This window comes from Thermobia domestica, chromosome 5 (assembly GCF_964235325.1).
Source record: "Thermobia domestica chromosome 5, izTheDome1.hap1.1, whole genome shotgun sequence".
Classification (NCBI taxonomy): Eukaryota; Metazoa; Arthropoda; class Insecta; order Zygentoma; family Lepismatidae; genus Thermobia; species Thermobia domestica.
This window is the reverse complement of record NC_137458.1, coordinates 149,151,400-149,155,696: the sequence shown is the minus strand read 5'-3', so window position 1 is coordinate 149,155,696 and position 4,297 is coordinate 149,151,400.

Genomic DNA, 4,297 nt, shown 5'->3' with positions numbered 1-4,297 from the left:
GACTTATACTAAAATATAGGGTTATTAATGAAATACTTATTTATGAATTATAAATAAAATTGTCCGAGTAATTTTTGAGAAAATCGTGAGGGAAAAATAACTCCCCGAATAAACTATCTCTTGAGGATTCTTTCAGGGTAAGCGAGGTATTCCATATTACTAGGTTTTTAATGAAATATTTATTTCTGAGTACGAACAAAATTGCTTGACTCATTTTTGAGAAAACCGTGGAGGAAAAACACCCTCAAGAGTAAACTACCCCTCGCATATTTTTTCAGAACAAATGAGTTTTGCCATATTGTTCGGTTATTAACGAAATATTTATTTTTGAAATATGAATAAACTCTTTTGAGTCGTTTTTGAGAAAATCGCCCAGACAACACTCCACCAAGAATAAACTACCCCTCGCATTTTTTTAGGACAAACGAGTTATGCCATATTGATAAGTTATTAATGAAATCTTTATTTATGAAATATGAACGAAAACATTTGAGTCCATTTTGAGAAAATCACTGAGAAAAAACTCACCCCCTTAGTATAAACTACCCCTTGTAGATTTTTCTCAGATAAATGCCTTATACCACAAAATAGGGTTGCTAATTAAATATTAATTTATAAAAAAAGAAAGAAAACAAGATCGTTAGAGCCAGTTATGAGAAAATATCTTTTTTCTATTTTCATCGTACAGGAAACTACCCTTGTTTTGGGAGTAGGAGGGAAATAAAAAAAACTATAGGAAATACTATGAAAATCTTAAACTAAAATTTGGTGCAGATAAGTTGAACGGTATGGCCTCTAGGCGAGTGCACAGAAAAGTGTAGCGAACGGACGGACGAACAGATAGACATGTATCGAAAAATAACTTTTTCGGTGTTAGGGGCTATAATACGTGTAAATTCGTTGAAATCTCAAATTTGATTTTTTTTTCGAACACCATACTTTCTTCTCTCATTTGTCACTTCAAAGTAAAAGGAACTCAGAACTACAGATAAAAGACACCTACTTTTACACATAGACATTATTTATTGATTTAAAACTGTTTTAGTTTGTGTCATTTCACTTCCAATTGAAAGGTTTTACAATGATTAACGGCATACCAATGACGAGACGGAAGTTTTCAGGAAGTAAATGCATTCAGAAGTCTAGATTGCATTACAGCTATCAGTCTGTTTTTATTTCTGCAATTGTTAACAGCTGTAATTTCGTCCAAACGCTACATGAAATAATTTTTGGTTGACGTCATTGTGTTACTATTTTAGTATTGTTCTCTTCAGACTTGGTTGAAGTTTTGACTTAACGGTTATACATTTTTTTCTTATTTCATCGTTACACATAAGAATAAAATGTTGTGGTGACTGGATAGATTCGAACCTACGAACATTGAGTTTTTATTCTTCAAACAATTTACCAATGGACCAAGCTTTGTCCTCACGTTAACGTACGGTTACAGGGTTTATTACGATTTAAATAAAATGGCTGGCTGTTAGAGTTTCCTGCCCAAATATTTCGATAAAAAATTTTCATTGCTTCGTACATTGTTTAGATACACATTTTAGGAGAGTGAATTTTGGTGTATATAATAATTTCATGCCAGATAAAAGCTGGATAAGTTTTAATAACATGTTTCATATGTAGTTCTCAATAATAGACTTGTTCGGGATGACGTTCCAAGGTTTAGCATTGACTAGCAGTTTTTGCTATTAATATCCCTTCTAGCAATATTGGCAGTAGACAAAAGTTAGCCCGTGTTAAAGCTTTTTGCTCCTAATTTAGTTATTTTACTTTATTATTTAACGAATATATTGAAAATTGTCAGAGACACGTATGCAGTAATTTATTTCGGGAGGGGTCCGACTTCAATATTAGGATAAATTATAATAAAATTTTAAAAGATAATCCCCAAAATTAGGCTAAATTTACAGAAAAGTTGGGGTTTCAGAGGGGGTCCGGACCCCCTAGACCCACCCCTAAATGCGTTCTTGTTTGTCAGTAACATTTCCTCATTTTGAAACCCTCAAAAACTTCGGATAGACTATATAAAGGAAAACGAGTTATTTTCGATGAAATATCACTTCAAGGAGACGCGTCAGTTTTATTGCACAGTGTGGTATCCCACGTTCACAATGGCAAGAGTTTCTTTCCTCTGATTCTCTGTCATTGTGCTCTATCGAAAGGTTAGGTTTGTAACATATTACTCCTACGAACAAGCATGACTGGCAGATAGGAATACTGAACACAACTCCAGAGAAATGCATGCTGGAACTTACGTTTATAGCTATGCTTTGGTGATTTACCCTCAAGGTCAATCGAGTGGTAATTCAGTTCCGTCTCTGTTCTTAAGCCATGTTCGTATTACTTCGAACAGTTTTGATAATGAAAAGCATGCCTCTTAATATAACAGACTTCTTTCGCGTAAGAAATCGAAACTCAGTTGGTCAGAGCAACTAGTCTGTAAGAATTAGGTTGTTAGTTAGTTAGGAGCCCAGTACGAGTAAGGGTTTTTATTACTATTGTTTTTATCTTTTTTATGTGAGGAAAAATCAAATTGTGACATCGCGATATCAAATGTATTTGATTAGGTAGCTTTGTCTTACCTAAACTTTAAACATCAGTAACCGTCGAAATTATTTCACTAACCGATCACTTACTGAACATTTCAAACACGTCAAACCAGTGGCATAACATGAAGGTTAACCTCTCCTCCGTAGTCCTTAGTTATGCGTCCGTACTTTCAAGGGCGGACTAAGGGCCGGGCGACTGCCCGGGGTGCCAGAGAAAGAGGGGCACCAAAACGAGCCTCAAAAAGTAAATTTTACAATGTGCTTTCTACTGACGTTTTTGGTTTATATTCTTGTAAAGTAGTGGCAATTATATGATCTTTTTACATTTCACTATGGAAGAAGAGAGTTTCATAGTACTAAGGGGGCTGTATCGAAAAATTGAGAGATGGCATGTAGAATAAAGAGTGCCGGGAATTAAGTATTGTTTGTTTGTTTGCTTGAGTTTAGCGTTCCACGGTTATGCCTTAATGGGCAAGGGAGATGTGGATACTAATTATAGTGGAATCCGAACCACTTTTATCGTTCAACAGTAATCCACCGGGAATTGGACCCGGTACCACAGAGGGCAGGCGTGCTAGCCACTAGACCAGAGGGGGTGGAGTTGGTATTGTTTATAGCGGGCCATATTCTTTGTGAAGTTTTCCTAGGTAATGGATTTCTTTTTGAAAATGGGTTTAAAACAGGGGCGTCATTTAGGGAGGGCAGGGAGGGGCATTTGCCCCCCCTGAGTTTGAGATGTATATAGATTTTATCATTAGAATAGTAGTAAATCAGTGAAAAACGCGAAATTTTACTTATATCAAGAGGTCTTGCCCCCCCCCCCCCCAAAGCAAAATCTGAAATGACGCTCCTGGTTTAAACTATTAAAAACACTATGATAAAATGTAAAATATAGGCTACTACTAGGGGAAGGGCGCCAAAAAGTCACTTTGCCCGTGTGAAAATTTGGCCTGCTCCGCCCCGGCGTACTTTCTGTATATTTTTTGGCCTTGCAGCTTGTGCGGTCCCCACGCCACATTGTTGCGGGGGCGCTATTTACGCCTAGCTTTCGAACGTAATTCAATAACTGTTTAAGAAATTCTACCATCAGCGTGGAAACGGGAATATATTTTTCTAATAGTCCCATAGAACTTTCACTCAGAACGCCAGATGCAATTTTTCAGAGTGGGCTCTGGCTCATATTCAGGAATAATAATAATAATAATAATAATAATAATAATAATAATAATAATAATAATAATAATAATAATAATAATAATAATAATAATAAATATGAATGTCTTTGGAGAGCCGAAATTATGTGACACGAATCATTATAGATAGAGCTTTAAGATGAGTGGTCATAGGGGAGGAAAAACAGGATTTTTCTCTCTCTGACTCTCTAACGTTAAGATTATGTGCTGAAGGTAAGAAGCATCATCATTCTACAATAGGTTGCTTTTACGTAGAATATCTATTACTTGAGCTCTCCTCCTTCGGGCAACTTTGCTTATGTAGTAAATTCAAAACAATTTCAATTTAAGACAAATATTTATAGGGAAAATTAAACATTTAATAGGGAAATCTGTTATCAAAATATCCAAACTTTTTTTTTTTTGTATCGTCATGAGTTTTACACATATGTTACATTTTGATTCTTTCCCAAATAAAAAAAATAAATAAAATAACCTTAGTGATAAAAATGACAACAGTACTTCCACGGGATTCGAACCGTCTACCTTCGGTATACAAACTCG